Here is a 23,573-nt window from a genome sequence, read left to right on the forward strand (position 1 = left end):
AGCATTGAATAAGTTGCAATCTACTTCCTAGTCCCCCCCAACCCGCCGAGGAACCAGGGGGAGTAGAGTAAACCATATTTGCAAAGTGTTATGTACATCCGTTCTAATATGCCTGGAGGCTATTTGAAGAAATAATACAAACACGTACTTTGCATTACTCAGAATGCAGGTGGGAAAGCTGGCAAGCACGACTTGAAAAAGCTACAAGGAGAAGTCAAACCTACAGACACCTGAGACAAGAGATCATGAGTGGAGATGACAATAGATAAACTAAGGTCTGAAGGAAAAGCTGGGGTGAAAATCATTGGGAAATTAGGTTATTGAAAAGCAGCCGTGTACATGGGGGGCGGGGGGTTGTGGTTTAGAAAGTTGCTCATATACTCAGGTAAGATGTGTGCTCAAAGAGTCCCAAGAAGAACTTCCGCTTTCAACTTGGGCTGATCCCAATGCCCAGACTAGGCCTAAGCAGTGAAAAAGTTCCCTGGCATAGAATTGATCTGCAAAGACTGACAGAGGGGGTTATTCTCTTCTTTCTATTCTTTCTTTCTTTTTTTATTTTTTGTTGATGTTTTGTATTCTGCTTTTTTTTTTTCCAGCCCTTGTCATTCAAGGAAATCTCTGTCAAGATATTAAATACACAGGAGTGAAAGGAAGAGAGACTTTAATGATCACACATGCCAAAAAATAGTGTGTGAAAAAATGGCTTAGAAAATTGTCAAATAGATTACTACAGCCTTAAAAAATTTTAAAAAATCAAAAACTGGGAAAGGGATAGAATTTTATTTCCAGAGTTACCACATTAAACCAAAGGCCCCATTTTCAACAGCAGCAAAATTACAAGGCATACATAGAAGCAGGAAAATGTAGCTCATTCAAAGGATGAAAATAAATTAAGAAAAACTAATCCAAAGGAAGGCCAGATACCAAACTTAATAGACAAAGATTTCAAAGCAACTGTCTTAGGTATGTTCAAAGAATTAAGGAAATAATTGAACACAAAACAAAAAGAAGTCAGGAAAACACTATGCAAATAAAGTGAGAATATTAGCAAATAGATTGAAAATATCACAAGAAGTCAAATAGAAATTCTAGAGGTGAAAATTATAATAACTTAAATTTAAAAATTCATCAGAGGCATTCAACAGCAGATTGAACATAAGAATCTGCAGCTTGAAAATAGGACAGTTGACATTATCCAGCCTGAGGAGCCAAAAGAAAAAATAATTTAAAAAAAAATAGAGCCTAAGAGACACCATCAAGTGGACGAACATACACATAATTGTAGTCACAAATGAGAAGTAAGAAAAAAAGAGGAAGAAAGATTATTTAAAGAAAAAAAAAACACATGGCCGGGCACGGTGGCTCACGCCTGTAATCCCAACACTTTGGAAGGATGAGGTGGGCAGATCAGCTGAGCTCAGGAGTTCGATACCAGCCTGACCAACATGGAGAAACCCTGTTGTATTCTACTAAGAATACAAAATTAGCTGGGTGTGGTGGTGCATGCCTGTAATCCCTGCTACTCGGGAGGCTGAGGCAGGAGAATTGCTTGAGCCGAGGAGGCAGAGGTTGTGGTCAGCCAAGATCACGAGATCACGCCATTGCACTCCAGCCTGGGCAACAAGAATGAACATCTCAAGAAAAAAAAAAAAAAAAAAGAAAAGAAAAAAACATGCTGAAATATTTCCAAATTTGAAGAAAAAAATCATAGATATATAAATACAAGAAGCTCAACAAACTCCAAGTAGAAAAACTGGGCCAGGCGTGGTGGTTCATGCCTGTAATCCCAGCACTTTGGGAGGCCAAGGCGGGCAGATCACCTGAGGTCAGGCATTCAAGACCAGCCTGGCCAACATGGTAATACCCCATCTCTACTGAAAATACAAAAAATTATCTAGGTGTGGTTGGTGGGGGGCCTGTAATCCCACCTACTCGGGAGGCAGAGGCAGAAGAATTGCTTGAACCTGAGAGGCAGAGGTTGAAGTGAGCTGAGATCATGAGATCGTGCCATTGCACTCCAGCCTGGGCAACAAGACTGCCAAAAAGAAAGAAAGAGAGAGAGAGAGAAGAAGGAAGGAAGGAAGGAAGGAAGGAAGGAAGGAAGGAAGGAAGGAAGGAAGGAAGAAAGAAAAAGACTCCAAGGAGGCTCCCATCAAAGCACACTGTAATTAAACTGTCGAATGTCAAAGACAAAGAGACAATCTTGAAAACAACAAGATAAAGATAATTTACAATGAACAAGGCAAAAAAAAACTATCAACAGAATTCTATACCTAGCAAACCTGTTCTTTAAAAATGAAGGATAATCCTGACAAACGCAAGCTTAGGGAGGGAATTCCACTAGACCTATCCTTCAAGAAACGCTAAAGAGCGATCTTTGTGTTAAAATGAAAGGACACTAGACTGTGACTCCAAGTTGTATGAAGATGTAAAGATCTCCAGAGAAGCTAAATACATGGGAAACAAGAACCAGTGTTACTGTAACTTTTGTTTATAACTTTTTTCTACAGAATTTCAAAAACAAATGATAAAAATGATTATAAAACTATGTTATTGGACACACAAGATATAAAGATGTAATTCGTGACATCAATAACGTAAGGGAGAAACAGAGTGGCATAGGACAAAAATGTTGTGTAAGGTGGTATCAATTCAAATTAGATTATAATAGCTGAGAGATTGTATGTCATTTCTTTGGGAACACATAGAACATACAGAATATACACAAAAGGAATTATGAAGGGAATTTAAATGTTTAGTTTAATTACAAAAAGCTAACCACAAAAGAAGGCAGGAATGGTGGAAATGAGGGAGAAAGGTGTTATATACAGAAAACATATGTCAAAATGACAGAAATAAGCTCTTGCTTCTTACTAATTATTTCAAATGTAAATGGATTATACTTTATGAGGAAAAAGCAGAGATTAGCAAAATGGATTAAAATAAAAAAAATTTTGCAATCCAACTATATGCTGTCCAAAAAGACTCATTTTAAAATATATATATATTTTTTTATTTCAATAGGTTTGAGGGAGCAGTTGGTGCTCGCTTACATGAATAAGCTCTTTAATGGTGATTTCTGAGATTTTTGGTGCACCTATCGCCAGAGCAGGGTATACTGTGCCCAGTGTGTAGTGACAAAGACTCAATTTCTATGCAAAGACACAGACAGGCTAAAAGCCAAAGGACAGAAAAAAGATTATAGATTAAAGACCCCATTATTTCTTCAGTTTTCTCCCTCTTAGAATGTTTATAACCGATATCGTTTGCCTATTACATGATGCATTTTGAGTACAAGTAGCTTGCTTCTTGAGTTTCTCAAGACAGCTGTTATAATACACTTAAAATCAAATATACTTAAAGATGTTCAAAAGATCTGTTGCTGGGCATGGTGGTTCACGCCTCTAATCCCAGCACTTCGGGAGGCCGAGGCGGGCAGATCACTTTAGGTCAGGCGTTTGAGACCAGCCTGGCCAAAATGGTGAAATCCAGTCTCTACTAAAAATACAAAAATTAGCTTAGCTGGGCATGGTAGCATGCATCTGTAATCCTAAATACTTGGGAGGCTGAGGCAGGAGAATCGCTTGAACCCGGGAGGCCGAGGTTGTAATGAGCCGAGATCGCGCCACTGCACTCAAGCCTGGATGACAGAGCAAAACTCTGTCTCCAAAAAAAAAAAAAAAAAAAAAAAAAATCTGTTACAAGCATCCTTGATTTCCTTGATTTTAAGAAAAAGGAAAAAAAATACAATAAATTGGCTTGTCCTTGAACATGATTAAAAATGTGTGTCTCAGCCCAGAAGGCATAGGAGATACAGTCCCTACAGAATCCGAGCTGACCACTGTTATTTAGTGTTCACTGAACACTTTAGACAAAACAACTAGAAAAGCAAAGGAAATTTGACATTTGGAATTGGAGATGAGTTAAGCTATCATATATTTTTATGTAATATAAAAATTTAATTATTTAATGCTTAAAAAAGTAAAAAACAGGGTACAAAAATAATGTATTTAAGTCAATAGCTTTTTCAATTAATAATGTGAGATGAAAAACAAATAATTTAACGAAATGCTTAGAAAACTGCTGACACACATGAAAAAAATGAAAATTTATGTTCTTGCATAGAATAGTCAAATTATAAAGTTAACCTATATATTCAGTAAAATTTCAATATAGATAACAAAGGCATTTTCAAATTGAACTTAGAAAATGTAATCCTAAAATTTATATGGAAAGGTACACAAACAAATATAAGCAGGAAGTGTGAAAAAGCAGATTAGTACCCTACCAGGTTTAAGGATATATTGGCAAATTTACACTATTCAAAGTGTGTAGTACTGATGTATGAAGAGAGACAAAGAGAAACCAAGTAAAGTAGAAACTCCAGAATTAGACACAGTTGTGTACAGGAATTTAGGGTATGGTTGTATTGACACACAAGAACATAATTCAAGAAGTGATGTAAGGATGACTGGATAGCCATTAAAAAAAAAAAACAAAATTAGATTTGTATATCATACCCTGTAACAAAATAAATTCTGAGTGGATCAGCAATGTAAACATAAATCATAAAACCCCAAACCAAGAAAGAAAACTTGGGAGAACTTCTTTATAATCTTTATAATCTTCTTTATAATCTTTTTAATCACCTTTATTACCTATACTGTAACACAAAACTCCAGAAGGCGAAAAAGAAAATAATTACCCAATTAACATAGATAATACGTAAAAATAACAACAATAACAATAAAACCACTGTGTGTCTGAATAACAGGCGAGGTCTCTAACAGAAAATTATGTTTCTTTGGGAATGAGCATTGCAATGGCAGTACACATGCCATCATACACTGTATGTCCATGCGCATGGTCAGGGAGGTAAGGGGATACAAAGATTTCCAATGAAGAAGGAAAGAGGATTAAATCATTGTTTTGAAATAAGTATCTTTGGCTACAAGAATCAATAACAAGGGTGGCACCAGTCTTAGAGTGGACAGGCAATTCCTGGGCAGAAGTCCTAGAAGAAGTATTTTGTTTGTTTGTTTGTTTTGTAAGTTGGTGAGGCCTTTGTGCAAGCCTGTGGCTCTTGAACAGTCTTTTGTGACAGTTCTGGTTTTGAGACATTCGTACATGAGACCCACTCCTTCATGGCCTTCCTCGGCTCCATTTGTCTGGGTTTTTTAACACATTGACTTCATTTTGATTCTGACAACTTTCACACAACTTTCTACCATTAAAAACACATTTTTAATAAGGTCTTTTCTTGTAACAGTAGAAGTTGGGAAAAAAATCCATCGAGAATAGACAGGTTAATAAATTATGCCTCAGCCTTACTGTAGAATGAGAGATAGGAATGATAAAACAAGATTATGGAAACTGAATTTGTAACATATGTGTGTGTATGTGAGAGAGAGAGAGAGAGAAAGAAAGAAAGAATTTAAGATAACCTAAGTGATATTAAGTGTTCAAAACTCATAATAAAACAAATAGTAGACATTCTTTTGGGGAAGACAAGGGCAGAAGGGGTATACCATTGTTAGAATAATTTTGTTTTCTACCTTTCCTAGTCAATTTGGACTTTGACCCATGTGACCATGTTACCTATTCAGCAATTACAATGTAAAAATATACATTGGTTAATATATGACAATGTACATAAAAAGATTAGGGAAAAACGAGAAAAGTATACAATAGCTTTGAGTATCATGAGTATCATGTAGAAAATAAAGTGGAGAAAAAGGAAGGGAAAGTGTTGGCTATTTGATATAGAATGAGAAAGTAATAAAGGAAAGATTAACTGACTTTGTAAGATATGAGTAGCAGAAAAAATAGGGGAGGTGAAGAAGAAAACCCCAAAGTTATTAGAAGTGAGCATTCTACGAAGAAGAAACAAAGTGCAAAGGTCCAGATTTTGTATGAATGGACCATTTGAGAAAGAGAAAGATGGTCCACCTGGTTGTAGCACAGAGAGAAAAGTGGAGGATGGCCAGAGAGGTGATCAGGGGAATTTGCAGAACATGATACCTTGAAAATAATTTTAAGTCATTGGAAGGATTTAGGAATTTACTCTGAGTGAGATGGGAAATATTAAAGCATTTTGAACAAAATAGTGGAATAATGTGTCTGTTTTAAAGGCTCACTCTGTCTGCCATGTTGAAAATGAAAGAGGGTGAGCTGAAGGATAGGAAAAGAGGATTTTCCCAGAAAGCCAAGGAATACTCAATGATGGCTGAAGCTAACTGGTCCTAGGGTGTAAAATAAAGAAAAAAAATCAAGTATGACTCCTAGATTTTTTCCCAAGTAATTGAAAAGGTGAAGGTGTTTTTTTATTTAGGTGGAAAAGATTGAAAGAGGAAAGATTGAGAATTGAGATTTGACGGTGTTAAAGTTGAGTGACTGATAGACATTCCTGGGAAGATATCTGGCAGGTAAGTGGATAGTAGAGAATTCTAACCTGGAAACAGGTTTTTGGAAATCCCTAGTGTATTGAGGGTATTGTAAACATCAGAGATTGGGTTATAGTTCACTGAGGGAGGGGGTTGAATTGAAAAAGGGAGAATTCTGAGTGGTGAGTCTTAGATTTCTACAAGTTGTATTTGGGGATATGAAAAAAAAAAAGCAGCAAACATGATTCAGAAGCAGCTACTGATGTGAAAAAAGGACCAGAATAATGTGGTCCTATAGAAGCTATGTGAAGGAGGAGTTTCAGGGAATAGGGAGCAATCCAACTTGGACTGCGAATTGATTACTGGGTTTAGCATTATGGAAGTCTTGGGGGATAGAGAGTAAGTCTACTTAACTTCAGTGATAGATTCTTGGAAAGTTTGACTTTACATGAAATGAAATAATAACAAAACCAGGTTTACCATTCATAGGAGAAGGTGCAAACTCCACGCAGACAGGGGCCTGGGCTAGGTATCATATTTTTTCATCAGTGTTTTAACTAAACAATGCTGAACAAAACAATGTTATTTGAGCACTTGTTATAATCATGAGCAGGTTCAGTTGGTTATGCAAATATCTAGACTGGAGTGGCTTCAAGAGAAAATGAGAGGCTGCTTAGAAAATTCCTGTGAGGTGATTGGATTTAGAGGGAAGCAAAGAATGAGGTGGGAGCTGGAGATTGAAGTGTGGTTAATACAGAGATTTTTATTTTTAAGAAGGATATTCATTGCAACATGTTTGTATACTGATAGAAATGAATCAATAGAAAAAATAAAATTATGGTGCGAGAGAGAAAACTATCGACTTTGGGGCAATGTCCCTGAGTTGGGGAGATAGAATGTGACCTTGCAGGTGCAATGCAGAGGCTGGATCTAGATGGGAGTGTAAGTAGTATCTACAGACAAGCAGGAGGGCAGGAGGAGGCACCCGGCAGGTACACCTGAACACCTGCAGGGGCAAGGGGTGGGGGGGCTGTGAAGATCCTCCTGTCATTGCTTCTGTTTTCTCAATGAAATAAAAAGCAAATTTAGCATCTGAGAGGGGGAAACGGATGAGGGATCTTATTATTATTATTATTTTTGAGACAGAGTCTCACTCTGTCGCCCAGGCTGGAATGCAGTGGTTCCATCTCAGCTCACTGCAACCTCTGGCTCCTGGGTTCAAACAATTCTTGTGCCTCAGCATCCTGAGTAGCTGGGACTACAGGCATGCACCACCATGCCTGGCTAATTTTTTGATATTTTTAGTAGAGACAGGGTTTCACCATGTTGGCTAGGCTGGTCTCGAATTCCTGTCCTCAAGTGATCGGCCCATCTCGACCACTGAAAATGCTGGGACTAGGCGTGAGACACTGTGTCCAGCCTATTAGCATTATCCTTAATTAGCTTAACTTTATTTTAATTACCATAGCATTATTATTCTCTTTCTATATTGATTTACAGCTGATAAATATACTTAATTTTTAACACAATGAAAAAAATAATATGAACATTTTCAATGTGAGAACTGCATGGTGAAATAATATCCTGGAATTTATCTTCACTAACTCTTCTAATTACCCTCTTCCCCTAATAGAGTATTTATTTTAAAATAAGTGACGTCCACCAATATAATTCTCTCAATATAATTATATTTGAATTAATATTCCACCAATCTTGTTTAGCTTTTACATTAAAAATAGCTTCAATTTATCTTTTCTAATTATTTTTATTGTGCCTACTAAAATACAACTGGCAATGCACTGTCTTCTGTTCTTTCTACACAGCAGCTGCTCAGTAGCAGCCTCTCTCCCTTTCTCCCTCTCTTCCATTCTTGCCCATTTCTCCCTCTATCTCTATTTATTTCAGCCTCTGTTTAGCATTTCTTAATCTTTGAGCAAACTTATTCTTCTCCAACCAGCCCAGACTGTTAACTTAGAGCTGTATCTCAAATACTATGTTTCACAGAAGACAAACATAAGCCCTCTAGGCCATACTGTATAATAAGAATTATGTAATTCTTATGATGGTGTAATGTGCAGAACATCTTAACGAAACAGTTTCCCATCAAGAATACATCATGCATCATGTGGCCTGCATGGACCCCAGAAAGGCAGAGAGAAACATCGACAGTGTAAAACATAATGCTTGTAAAATATGATGGATGGAAAGCTCAAAAGAAAAAGTAAAACAAAGTATAGTCACAGTTTAGCCAATTTGGCTAAAGAACTAAGGGCAAAAATAAAGCTCAATGTAGAAAATAGTTATATCTGAGCACAAGACATTTATTTATAGTATTTAACTATTATTCTATGTAATATTGAAATTAAATGTGAGTGTTTCTGAGAATAAGATCTCTGATTGAGAATATTATCTATTTTTTATAAGTCTTTTACTATTATTTTGGTTCAAAATTTAGATTATATTATTTTGTCTCCCTAAGTAGGCTCAATAATCACTTAGGATTGGTTCCTGTTTTCCTCCAGTATTACCCTAACAAAAATTTAAAAAATGAGAAAGTTGTAAATGATAGCCTGAGAACATATATTTAGACATGACACGTCTGCCTATAGAAAGAATATGTCTGCTCCGTATGCAGAGATGCGACCAACACACATCGCATATGGGGGTGGTCATAGCCTGTGTTTAGTCACATGACCTGGCAGAAATCTAGTGCTTTCTAATTGATAAGCTCAAGGGTCTTTGACTTTAAAAGAAACTGAGAAAGTACGTTTAATCCATGCAGAAATAGCCATAGTTTGTATCTACATAAAGATGTGCCTCATGCTCCATCTCTTCCCAGGACTCCTCCAAAAATTCATCCCGTCAAGAGACTCATTCTCACCAATTGGGAAGTAGAGACCTAAGAGAGGCTGGACATTTGGGGCAACACCCTGCTTGCAGTTGAATAGGACCCCACACTTTCTTCTTGCTAATCCTGTCTCTTTGCTTGCACTAGAGCAATTAGATGAAATTGTTAAAAAGAACGCAGAGAAATAAAAATATACCTATCAAATGATCACAGAGAAAATAATGAGTGAAAGAGTAGCTGAAAATGGCCTATGAACTGGGTGGTCGTCGTGTCTACTGCATGAGTCCAAAGCACAGGTTGAGTCAGCTGCCTCTGAATTTCTGTTTCCTCTTGAGCAAGTTTCTCAATGTGTCTCTGAATCTCTTTCCTATTCTATAAAATGAGGAAGGTAATAAATACTGGTTCTGAGTTTTAAATAACTTAGCTTGTAAAAAGATTAGTACAGATGCTGGCAAAAAAAGCTCTGCATAAAATATTGATTAGCTTTAAAAATTCCAGGTTAGTCCTTGTGCATGAGGTAAATCTGATTATTCAGGCAGAGTCCCTGACACCGATAAACTTTCTATTACACAGAAACAATATTGGCAAAAACCATGCAGAGACATATGTGTCAACTAGAATGAAAACTCCATGAGAAGAGAGACTGGCTCCTGCTGTGTCCCCAGCATGTGCAGTCATCACAAGCGCATAGAAGGGCCACAGTAAATATAGGTGGTATACATAGAAAAATTGGCCTATATGAAGGATCTCGGCCAATTTGTTTTGGCACATAGCTGTGCTGGAGCAAAGAGTTTTCAGAGACAAATTAAGCACATGCTTACATTTGGCATTAAGAACTCTGCCAAGACAGGGGCTGACCAAATCCACAGGGATGACAGAGTGGAGAGCTGTAGAGATTATGTGCTGTGGAAGGAACTTGCATCTACATTCCTAAAGAGAATAGGGCCAGCTGTCATTCCTGGCTGCAACAAGAAATACCAGTGCATTCTATTCTACATGACAAATCTGGCAACAACACATTCCTCTGCTTCTGTCTCTCTCTCTCTCTCTCCTCCCTCCCTCTTCGCCTCCCTCGTTTCCCTCTTGGTCTCCTTTCTTTCTCCCCTTGTGCCCTTCATTCTTCCTTTCCTCCTTCCTTTCCCCCCTCTTCCTCCTGCTCTCTTTCTTTCCATATCTTACCAACCATCCACATGAAAGTAAATTATTAGCGAGCTTGATGAGAAATATTTATGGCTGGTATCATTGACCTAGAGAATTAAAGATGTATCAGTATAATACAAATACATTTTTCTCGGAAAGAATTTCAGAATCTTGAACACTAAGATACCCAGGAGGGCCACCCCATCTTTGAGTTCCATGTATTCCTAACATCCCCATACCTATAGGGAGAAATGTGATGTGAACTAACTTCATGTTAACCACCTGGGCTACCTGAGACCGGACATGGAAGCATCACAACATCGATTTTGAGATGACATTTACTTGTCCAGTTCTCTGGCAGGAAACTGAATGGAATGGGCTAAAGAATGCGGTCTTATAGGAAATTTTAGAGTTTAGATACAACTTTTAAAATTTGTGTTTTGATAGTTGCAAAGCCTGTTAGCTTCTCTGCCTCACAAATAAATCTTTATGTTGTGGAAATTAAGTAAAAATGATATTGTCCAGAATTATTAGTTGTGTGGGGGGCGATGAGGGCAGGGCTGCTGCTATGGGTTTGGTATCATTGAAACCAAGGCACAGAAGAGCGAAGAAGACCCTAAGCATCATCCTGGAATAAGGTTTCCTACCTACAGCAATGAAATTCATATAAGTTGTCCTAACTTACCTACTCATGACAAGCAGATCCCTATCATATAGGGGAATCCTTCCCAGCCACATTGGGGAGAAACCCAAACAAATGAATCCACAAGGAGAGCCAGTCCCTATGCAGGCGATACACAGAGAGTCATCACTGTCACACGAAAACAGAACTCAAGAAAAGTAGCTCTATTTTGCACCCTTCTGAGTATAGGGGAAGGTATTCTCATGTTGTGTTTAATTAAGACAAATATATAAATTTATATGCCTATCATAAGATTTCATTTCTATTACATTTTTGTAATAAATAATAACATAGAAAGAAGACTATTCCAAGATTTATGTAATCATGTATATTCTCCCTTAACTATTAAGTTTTAAGTTTCTCTATATAATATGCACGTGTAGTTTCTGATGTAGGAAGGTTTCTATGTAATATTTTTAGGTACCTTAAAAGAATTATTTCTCACATTTTGTGAACGTGTATGTATTTCATGCCATTTATTTTTAAATACATATTTTATGGTCAAATATTTTTGACCCAAAGATTTTGGATAAAACTTGAACCCAGAATGTCTCTTGATTTAACCATTAACAATTCACTTGCAAGTCAAAATCCAGCAAAACCGATTGAACAGTGTTTTCTACATTTCACTTTACAAGTCAGTTATGCCACTTGCTTTAATGTGTCTCAGCAATATGATAGCTGTGTTTCACAGACTTGTAATTTTCCATCATTTAATGCAAAACCTCCATTTTCACCCTCATATTCAGGTTTGATTTGTTTGATATAATCACATTAACATTAGAAGTATATTACAACTTCAAGATAGTTTACTTATGAAAAGCTAATTCGTTTGTGCTACGGAATAAATAATTGATTATGCAGATAATGAAGCAAACATCTAAAGATTAAAAACAGCATGTAATTGACATTTCCCTTGGCAAACTCACTAGAGATTGACAAGAACTCACTTTCATTCCGAGTATCAGTTACATATTTTTCTTAATGTCATAATCTTTTCAAAGAAAAAGATAAAGAGATTTTTGCTGTTCATAATTATGGATTTTTAGAGCTTTTTCTATATATTGGGGTTAATTTAATTTGTCTAAATGAATAGCCTAAATAATGCAGTCTATTACAAATTGTTGTCTTAACTTGAGGGTCTAGATCTGAAACATCATTTAGACAAAACTAATGAAATAATCCTTATCTGAATGCTTTAAAGAAGCTAAGGAAGTAAATTTCAATTCTGCTATTTCTACAAGGCAACAAGTCACAGTACTCAACACATAATCAAAGGAAACATTTAAAATAATCTCTGTGATCTAATTAAAAGTACAATTAAGAAAACTTTAATGATTATCACTGATGAACTTCTGTAAAAGTCACATTTTAATAGATAAACTTTTGCTTTTGAAAAGAAAAAAAGAGTAATAAAGCATTCCATTTTCAGGAGAAGTCCACTTGCTGTTGAAGTGCTTTTGACAGCCGTGACAGCAGTTGACAGCAGTGAGCCGGCTGTGAGCCTTGTATGTAGGGAAGCCCTGTGCTGACTTATTCTGTAGAACTGTAATTCTCCTTCTGCCCCCCAACTCTGCTGTGTCCTAGAAAAGGCGGTCTGATTTGGGGACACAGTGGATTCCCTGGTGCTCTCTGACATTACTAAAAACAAAAATTAAAAACAAAATATTTTTTCTCCTGCCAACGGCTTTACAAACAGGTAACATATTTCCATAAGTGCCATCTTTATCTGATTTTCATATTATTTTTAAGAGTTATAGAAGCTATTATTGCCATTAATATGCAAATGAACACAAATATCACCACCAGAACATGAACAAAAATTGCAGCCCAGGGAGGTGAAGGGATTTGACCTAAATCTCAAAGTAAATCATGAACAAGGACAAGACCAGGGGCTCCTGGTGACTTACTTGTGCAGTGCGCTTTCCACTATATCAACTGCCTCTCTATAAGAGCAGCCAAAACTTTGCTTCCTAAGAGGCTCTTAAAGCTTTCTTTGAGAGATATTTATGAAACCCCATTAGGTGGTGCCTGAAATAACAGTAAAATCTATAACTGGTGTAATTTTTCTACTGGCTTTCTTGCCTTTGAAGCATCCTGAAATTATGCATCTCTCCAGAAGGGGTAAGTGGACCTGCATGGAATCCCTGATCCTGCTGGAAGAGGCAAAAGATCAATGCTAAGGCTGAAGGAGAAAAGAAGTGCCCCTTTGTTCCAAGGCTTTGTATATTCACAGGACACCAAAGCTGAAGGAGGAGCTGATAAGGTCATTGACATAAACGTGTAGGAATTTACAGTTTATATAGCCAGGTTACCTATCTATCACATTTAATTGCCACAGTGAACACGGGTGGTAAATGTGATTGTCCTCACTTTACAGATGAGAATCCTGAGCTAAGATAAGTGCAATGAACTTACCCAAGGTCAGATGGCTAGAATGGGGCAAGCCAGGATTCAACTCCAACTCTACTCACTCCCATGTATAGATGGCTGCACACAGCTGCAGGGTATATGTAAGCGGTCCCACAAGAGTATGAACATGTACACACGTGTGCAAATGCCTATTTACCCCCACCTTTCAAAAGTCCTCACCATTATTTGATTTGTGTTATTTTGAAAAGAAGTTTGGCTTTTCATACTTTTTCTAAAATGGATTAGACAATTATTTTGTTTCTTCCTTCCTCTCTCCCATGCCTCTCCCACTGCACACCCTCCACAAGCACATCTTCCTTCTTAGACTAGTGAAACTGGCTCCTGCCTTCAGCTGGGGAAGCACAGGGAGAGGAACAGAGTAGGGAAGTTCAGGCAGCTTTGCGCCGCTGCAGTGTGGTAGCAGCCCACCCACGTGGTTCCTGATTGGCAGCAAGATGGGTAGTGTGGCAGGATGGATTTTTAAAATTTTTAATTAGTTTGAATTTTAAAACTAATATGCAATTTAGTTTTGGGGAAACTTCTAACTATATTTGCGACAAGTTGGGTTTGTGGGTCTACTTTTCACCTGCACATTTTATGTAATGTATATAGAGACCGAGTGTTGCGATTTGCTGAAGTATAAAACATGTAAAACATCTTAAGACTTTTATGTGATTACATGTTGAAATTATTCTATTTTGTATATATGGGGGTAAAGTTTTAAAAAATATACCAAAAGTTGATTTCTCCTGTATCTTTTTACTTTTAGAAACGTTCTTATTAGCAATTTAAAGTTACATTCGTGGTTCACATATTTTCATTGTATAGTACTGGGCTAAAGAGGAAAGAAATACATATATTTAAGAACTATCACTAACAGATATTTAATGATATTGGCCCTGAATCTATTTTATTTTCCAACCTTTATTTCACCTTTACTGTAAATTCCTTAGCTGTATTTTCATTTTGAAAGGTTTTGAAACAGAAACAAGTAACTAGCTGTCCTGTGGCGTGCCAGGCAGGGCCTCGGCCTCATCTGATTCAGTGTTTGTTTTTGAATGTTTATTAGCACATCAATTAAATACTTGTGAGGGTAATTTCTTCTCTAACACCCATGACCCTTAGCCAATTGCTCACATGTCATCTGACAATTCAGATTGTAATAAGCGCATTATCATATCCTAATAATAATATTGATAATAAAAATAATAACTTTTGGATACCTTTTATATAAAACTACCTTTGAGATTCCCCATAGGGATCCTGAAAAATCACAAAGTTTTATTCTTTCATGACATAAAATAAAGATAACAGAAATACTAAGTGTTGTTTTTTGACATGTTACTACTGTAAGAGATATATAAAAATTATCTATTTGAAGAGATGCTCAGCCCTTCCTAATCATCTGTAGGCAACATTTTGTTAGCATGAATATTTCAGAAATTGCTTTGTGGGAAGTCCCTAGGGAATTCCCCAAATCCTCACCACTTATAATACGTTTTGCCCTAAGGGAAACACTGCTCTCTAATGCTTGCTGGAATGCTCTCCTGTAAGGTAGAGGCCCGATGTTGTGTCTTAGTAAACAATTACCATGCCAGAGTCCTAGGAAAAAAAATTATAGTGCCAGCTACTTTAAATTACTAGCCCTTCAAAGAATAGGCAGGGCTCACATCTGTAATCCCAGCACTTTGGGAGGCCGAGGCGGGTGGACCATTTGAGGTCAGGAGTTCAAGACCAGCCTGGCTAACATGGTGAAAACCCATCTCTACTAAAAATACAAAAATTAGCCAGGCAGTAGTGGCACGTGCCTGTAATCCCAGCTACTCTGGAAGCTGAGGCAGGAGAATAGCTTGAGCTTGGGAGGCGGAGGTTGCGGTTGCGATCACACGAGATCATGCCACTGTACTCCAGCCTGGTTGACAGAGAGAGACTCTGTTTCCAAAAAACAAAAGTAAGAATAGATGAATCATTTGAAGCTGATGTGCTTAGAAACTTTCAAATTATAGCAGTGGACTGAGTCTAGATAAACAGGACTGTTTTTTAGTAGACAGCAACCCAGGGTCCAGTGAACTAAGAACTCATTACAAGGGTCTGAAAGAAGTAATGAGGGAAATAAATTTTAGTACAGTTATTTGTTTGCAAGGTTGTTTATGTTGTCTTAGTAGTCTATTTTCTGAGTATATGAGGAAGCTCCTTCTCTTTTTTCTTAATAGGTAATCCCCAGCAACTTAGTAGATGATACTTTTGTGAAATAAACTGACAGATTTAAAAATGAGTCCTGTTCCTCACTCATGCCTCGGAATTCAGAAACTTTTACCAAGTCTCTCTACTTTTTATGGCAAAGTGGTTATTTGCATGGGCCCAATAAGAATATTTTCTTTTTACGGGATGTATGGATAATCAATTATGTAGGTCTCACCTGCAGTGTCATCTTTGATAATGGTGCTCATTTAATGAGATAGAACCAGCCACTTTTGAGGGACAGGGATTGATGTTACTTATGGAAATGATGCCTACAAAGAACTTCCAGAAAAACAAGTCTGGTTCTTAGCCTCACAGATATAAAAAAGGGTCAGGCCATGAGCTTTAGGAAAATTGGGGTCCTCAAGAAATGAAGACTTCTGCCAAATTTGTGATGACCATAGATTAATTATGATGAAGAACATTTCTCGGGCTTGGTTTTTAGTTTTGAGATGCAAAATAACAGAAGCGTTTAAACATCCAAAGTTTCCTTATGAAAACTTCCAGTGGGAAGAAAGATCTGTAACATCAGTAGTGGCTCAACATTGCACAGTTGTAGACTTGCAAAGCAAACTCAAGGTGGCCTACATGGTTAATTATTACTTGTCCCTGTGTGAATAACCAGGTCGTGCCTAGTGAGGCCAGCTCTCCAGGTGATTTTGAATATTTCTTTCTTTGAGACTATTAAAATCACAACAGGTGGGAGACTTTCAGGAAAGATTGCAAGAGGCTTTGAAATAGCCAAAAAGAAACAAAGTGTCCTAGGGAATGCCAGGTTTGGTTTGGTGCAAACTACAGCCTGCAGGCCAGATGCCTGCTTTTGCAAATAGTTTTATTGGAACACAGCCATACCCTTTTCCTTTTTTTTTTTTTTTTTACATATTGCCTATGGCTGCTTTAGGGCTTTAACAGCTCAGCTGAGTCATTACAATAGAGACCTTCTGGACTACAAAGCCTAAAACACTATCTGTTCATTTTCGAAAAAGCTTGCCAATTCTTGTTCAGGTACAGCCTACCAATTATCTAATTCTAAAGCAGTATGCACCTTTGATTGTGTGGAGCTACTTTACAGATATCTGGATATGAATTTATTTCAGCATCCTCAATTATCTACATGTGTTTTCTTTTTAATTGTGGGAATTTATACATAACATAAAATGTACCATATTGAATTTTTTTTTTTTTTTTTTTTTTTTTTTTTTGAGACGGAGTCTTGCTCTGTCGCCCAGGCTGGAGTGCAGTGGCACAATCTCTGCTCACTGCAAGCTCCGCCTCCCGGGTTCACGCCATTCTCCTGTCTCAGCCTCCCGAGTAGCTGGGACTGCAGGTGCCCGCCACCACGCCCGGCTAAGTTTTTGTGTTTTTAGTAGAGACTGGGTTTCACTGTGTTAGCCAGGATGGTATCGATCTCCTGACCTTGTGATCCGCCCACCTCGGCCTCCCAAAGTGCTGGGATTACTGGCGTGAACCACCGCGCCAGGCCCATCTAGACCACTTTTAAGTCTGCAGTTCAGTAATGCGAAGTACATTCACCTTGTTTTGTCATGCAGCCAATCTCCAGAACCCTTTTTGTCTTGCAAAACTGAAACTCCATAGCCATGAAATATACCAACTCATTCTCCTCTCCCCCAGCCCTGAGCACCACCATTCTACTTTCTGTCTCTATGAATGTCACTACTCTATGTACCTCATATAACTGGGATCATACAGCTTTTGTTTCTTTGTGACTGGCCTTTTTCATTTAGCGTACTTTCCTTAGGTTCATCTCTGTTGTTATATATGTGTGTGTTTTTTGAATTCCCTTTTGCCACATTAATATCTTACTGGTTCTCTCATTAAAATGAAACCGATAAAATATATTTACATATATTTATTATACATTCATATAAGAGGTATGATTTTATCATTTTAAAAATATTATCCTCTGACACCACATGTTGTCATGTTTTTCCCTTAAAATCCTCAAATCTCTGAAAGGAAGAGGTGTATAAATACTCTTATTATGAGATCATCAAGTAGAGAACTGACTGCTGGTGGTAATTCATTATTTTGGAATTTGAGAATATATAGTAGGAAGGGCGTTTATAAAATAAGCACAAATGAATGGGCGTCGTGGCTCACGCCTGTAATCCCAGCACTTTGGGAGGCCAAGGCGAGCGGATCATTTGAGTCAGGAGCTTGAGACCAGCTTGGCCAACATGGTGAAACCCCATCTCTACTAAAAATAAATTAAAAAAAAATAGCCGAGTGGTAGCATGTGCCTGTAATCCCAGCTCCTGGGGAGGCTGAGGCAGAAGAATTGTTTGAACTAGGGAGGCAGAGGTTACAGTGAGCCGAGATCATGCCACTGCACTCCAGCCTGGGCAACAGAGCAAGACTCCACCTCAAAAATAAATAAAATAAAATAGCACAAACAAGAGGGAAAATGCTTGGTTCATCTGGAAAAAAAAGTATGTGGTTAGTGTGTGTTCAAGATGGGATTGTAATTATTCTGATAAGAGAGATTTCATAGGACCATCTTAGCCACTAGCTTCCGCCTACTCTCACCCAGACACCCTCATGTGATATTGCCAGGCAGGCAAAGGAAAAAGGAATGTTCCACAGCCAAGGGTGCAGTCAAGTGGTCATTAGCTTTGTGCCCCCTGCCTTCTGGATTCCTAGACTAGCTCCAGTTCTGTTGGAGAGACTCTAATTGTTCGCATGCCCTATTTACTGTGAGGCAATGAACTGTCCATGTCTTGACAGCAAGCAATCAAAGGTCTCCAGAGGAGAGCTAAGCTTAACTTTGGCAAATAATGGTGAAGAATGCAGGACCCCTATTCTGACAGATGCACCTCTAGTCATGCTGGTGGACATGCCCAAGTAACCATCATTTTAGAGGTGGCAGCATAATCACCTTATGAGACTTTCTGGGTGCTGAGCTATACCTTATTCCTTACCAGTGAGTGTTGCACTCTGAGGTGACAAAGTGAACCAATATTTACCCTCTAGAACACCTCTCTATCAACAGATGAACAGCAGCTTAACATTTTGCCCCAGGAGAGTGTGAGGTGGAAATCTAAATTGTATGTGGAAATAGTGTTAGAAGATGAAGTGTACAGATCCTGAAATATCAGACCAAGGGATTTGGACTTTTTTTATCTGGCTGTCATTAACAAATTTTGTGAAACATCACTAGATGAATGACAGATGATGAAAAAGAAAACTAAAATAGTCTATTAAAAGTAATCTTGGCCAGGCGCTGTGGCTCACGCCTGTAATCTCAGCACTTTGGGAGGCCGAGGTGGGCGGATCATGAGGTCAAGAGATTGAGACCATACTGGTTAACATGGTGAAACCCCGTCTCTACTAAAAATACAAAAATTAGCTGGGTGTGGTGGCATGCACCTGTAGTCCCAGCTACTTGGGAGGCTGAGGCAGGAGAATCACTTGAACCCAGCAGGTGGAGGTTGCAGTGAGCCTAGATCATGCCACTGTACTCCAACCTGGCGACAGAGCGAGAATCCATCTCAAAAACAAAAGAAGTAATCTTATGTATGAGTTTCATTCATGAGAAAGCAAAACATAATTTTTTAACTATTCCTACCAATTCCCAACTTAAATAAAATAGACTCTTTTTAAATATTACTGCGAGACCAACTTCTTTATTTTGAAATTCTGATTCTTTAGCAAGTGTTGTTCCAGTCCTGTTCTAACTGGAATGGTTGCTCATGCTACTCTTTCCTTTATGTCAATGTCTATATCCAGTATGTGTGTTGTCTAACCAAGACCAATTCACTTTACTTTGCAATGAATAATGAGGTTTACATTCAGATATTCATATAGTAACACTTGTATACAAACGGAACTTAAATACAAGGAACATCAAATGAAATAATGAAGATACAATACTATGATATTTAAAGAACAGGAAATGTATCTAGACATACAATAAGTATATACTTGTATATGCAAAGCTTTGGACCAATAGGAGTATAATAATATGTCCCTATCAAGGAGCAATGCCTTCAATACTCTAGAAATTAGTTGTTTATGCACAAATGTAAAACAATAATATATTATTTAGAGCCAACATATCTGGTTTAAATGATAAGCATAGGGCTTCTGACAACAAACCTAAGTTTAGTCTCAAATTACAAACACATAGAAACAATGGATAATATTCAAAATAACAAGAAATAGATAACAGCAGAAACAATAGGTCAACTTTCTTAGTAATTTATAGCTCAAACTTAAAATTAGTATGGTTGTTAAAAATTTGAACTTTAGTCAAAATATATCTAAAAATTAAAAATCTTCTCTGTAAAATTACAAAACTCATTATGTATCTGAATCATTAAAATAGAATGGAACTGCCATAGAAATAGACAAGTAAACTAATGAAATTTTTATTTTTTTAACCAGATGTTGCAATGTACAACACTGGAAAAGATAGGCAATTCTTTTATCCCTAAATTTATTTTAACTTTTCTGAGAAAGTTTAATCTGTCCAGGAAAAATCAAGTTAATCCTTACCTCACACAGCTAAAAAATTATTAACTAATTAATGATATAAATATATGACTGAACAAGAAAAATAATTCATAAAATATGATGACATGATATTACATGATAGGGTAATTTATAAGAAAGGAAACCAAATGGCCAATTGATATATGAGAAGATGCTCGAATTTTATACTAATGAGAAAATGCAAATTTATGCAAAATGTAAAGCAATTTTATGTTTACAACTTGGGAGATATACAGAGATATAGAAATTCATGTGCACTTTGGAGAGTACTGTAAATTAGTAGGGCCATTTTGAAGATCCATGTGGCAAGAATTTTAAGACGAATATATCTATAACCTTGAACTTCCAATTCTAGCTGCAAATTTAACAAAATTCTAAATGTTTATTATTAAAATATTGCACACGTTATATTAGTATAAAATTACAAACTAGGTCTACATGTGTTTCTCAATCATAATTCTTGAAAGTATAATGATCATTTAAAAATATTTCAGAGTTATATGTATACTGTAGCATCATTTAAGGAAATTTAATAATCACACATCATAGTGCTATCTGTGTTTTGGTGATATATCACATTTTGTATAAATATAACAATATTTATGTTATATAGACTCATAACACTGTATTTCTGAATTTCTAGGAGGTAAAAATAAGGATCTCAAAATGAAGTTTACCACAGTGGACTGAAATTAAGAATGAAGAAGAATACAGAAAGGCATTATACATACCTATAATCTCTTATTTCCTTACAATCTATTGGAATTTTAAAATGTCACAATTTAACATTTGTAATTCTGTTTATTGTCTGCCTTGGTGTTTATTATATAATTGTGTGTGTGTATAATATTATATTTACTATATGTTGTATATATAGTATTATATAGAGTGTATGTATATATGTGTATATAACACTATAAATAGTATTAATGGTGTTCTATAACTATGTATATATAAAATATTACACATATATAGGAATAATATAACTGTATGTATACATAAGATAAATATTAGGGGAATTAATACATGCTTTCTCAGATTGGGGAGCTCAATGCATACTTTCAAAGTTCATGATTTTATGGATTTATTGAAATAGCCCCTAAAAATTAGTAGGATTCAGAAGGATGTGTATAAATAGATGAGAGCATTTGAGACAAGAACCTGCAGAAATAAAGAAAAAGGAATTAAAATTCCATATACTGTGCTTGAAAAACAACTAGAAGATTGACTGATTATAACTTAAATTTCATGGTAGACATCATTCCTCAAACCAATAAACAAAATTCTACAATATATGTGCTCTTTGAAAGGCTTAGAGCTTCTGGAAAAAAGAGATGAAGAAACATTGTATGTGTTTAAATTAGTTTTCCTGGTGTGGTAATATTAGTGAGATTTTATATCATAAAAATATGTCATAGCAGGGCACAAATTTATTTGTTCTTTAAGACTTCAGTAATATTTTGAATATGTCAGCAGCCCAAAAAAGAGTAGCAGAGAGGAGCATGGGTAGAAATAGGTGGAAATTATGTTTGTATCTGGAAGTTGGGGGAGAGGAGGGCATATGGGAAAAAAATACTTTCCTTCCTGTAAAACTAGTGATATAACAGTAGGAACAGATTTAGAATTATTTTTTTAAAAAATATGCATTTTAGCCACTTTTGCTTTCTGTGACTTCTGAGTCATTTCAACTCTAGGGTTCTCAGTTTAACCGTAAGTGGGATCTACCCCAAAAGACTGTTGTGAAGATAAAATGGGGTCATTTTGCTAAAACACATTATCACCAAACAGTGATCAGTGTCAGTGTCCATTTCCTAATGTTTTAAGAAAAGCATCTACCAGTTAAATAATCATTTCTTACCTAAGTACAGAGACTTAGGCTCAAATGAGCAAAATTAACAACTCTTGATGTGTGGAGAAAGTAAGGATAATTAATTATATTATTAAAAAAGTATAATGTCATTTATATTTCTGACAGTAAATAATTTATTTTTTAAGCTCGCTCCTCAATCTGCAAGTAATAACACAAGAATTTGAAAATAAACCTGTGTTACCAGCATTGCTGACAATATAAATCTTGTTGAATAATGGGGACATCAAATGAAAATATTTAATTGTACCATATCAAGAGGCTGTCAGTACTCTAAAAGTGCAAGAAAATCTGTGTGCTTATGTGTGTGCATTTAATGAAATGCCTGTCTGGTAAGGTGACAATTAAGAAGGGACCTAAAGAAAGGGAGGCAGTGAAGTGTGGATTCCTGAGAGGAATAATATTACAGTCAAAAAGAAAAGAAAATGCAAAAGTCCTGAGGCGGCTGTGTGCTTCGGCTGTTTTAGAAACGTTGAGGCCAATGAAGCCAAAGCCAGTGAGTGACAGGGAAACTGATGGGGTGGAGTCAGGAAGGTAATAGACATGCAGACTTTTAAAAGAATCTTGAGGTTCATGTAAGGTCTTTGGTTTTCATTCTAAATGAGAAGATAACACATTGGAAGGTAAAGCAGAGAAGTGATACAATTGGGTACATGTTTAAAAAGAGCCACTCTGGCTGCCATGGAGAGGACTGTGTGTGTGTGTGTGTGTGTGTGTGTGTGTGTATGTGTGCATGTGCATGCATGTGTGTGTGTCAACTAGACACAGGAAGAAGTGGGGGAATAGGTAAGTGCCTAGTTGATGATGGTGACGTGGTCTAGGATGGTAATAAGAGAAATGGGGTAGCTACCCCAGTGTTTATAGATGCACATGTAAATATATTTATCCAAGGTTTTAGGTTGTAAAATATAATAACGCATTCCCAAATATTATTGCCTTGTCAGAATTCCCTTTTTTGTTTATTCCCAATTATTTGGATTACGCATGTATATTTGGGCTAAACATGTACTCCCAGAGAAATGCAGCCATGGTCATGGCCTAAAGAGGGAAGAAAACAAGGTAAGACCCTCCTTGCAGAATGATGTTAGGTTTATTTGTTTGTCATGTAGTCCAAAAGGAGAGTTTACAACTATACTGCTTCAAGCAATCAACAGAGTTCTATGTGATTTTTTCCTCCCTGCATGTCATTTCCTTCTCCAGGCTGTGCAAAAAGAAAGGTTACACACACTTTAAAGATGAATACATCAGACAATTACAGCCCTGAATAGTCTCATGCACTAATGATGGGATCCTAAATTAGTTTAATATTTGGGGATGGCAATCAACATTTAACAGAAGGTTAATAAGATGTATGCTTTTTGACAAAGTCATCTTGCTTCTAGAAACTTGCCTTAATAAAATAGTAAAGTACATTTGAAAAAAATTAGATGCAAGACATAGTTGTAAAATATTGGAAGTAAAGTAAGTTTTCATGGTGTGGAATTGAAT

Source organism: Pan troglodytes, chromosome 6, assembly GCF_028858775.2.
Source record: "Pan troglodytes isolate AG18354 chromosome 6, NHGRI_mPanTro3-v2.0_pri, whole genome shotgun sequence".
NCBI lineage: Eukaryota > Metazoa > Chordata > Mammalia > Primates > Hominidae > Pan > Pan troglodytes.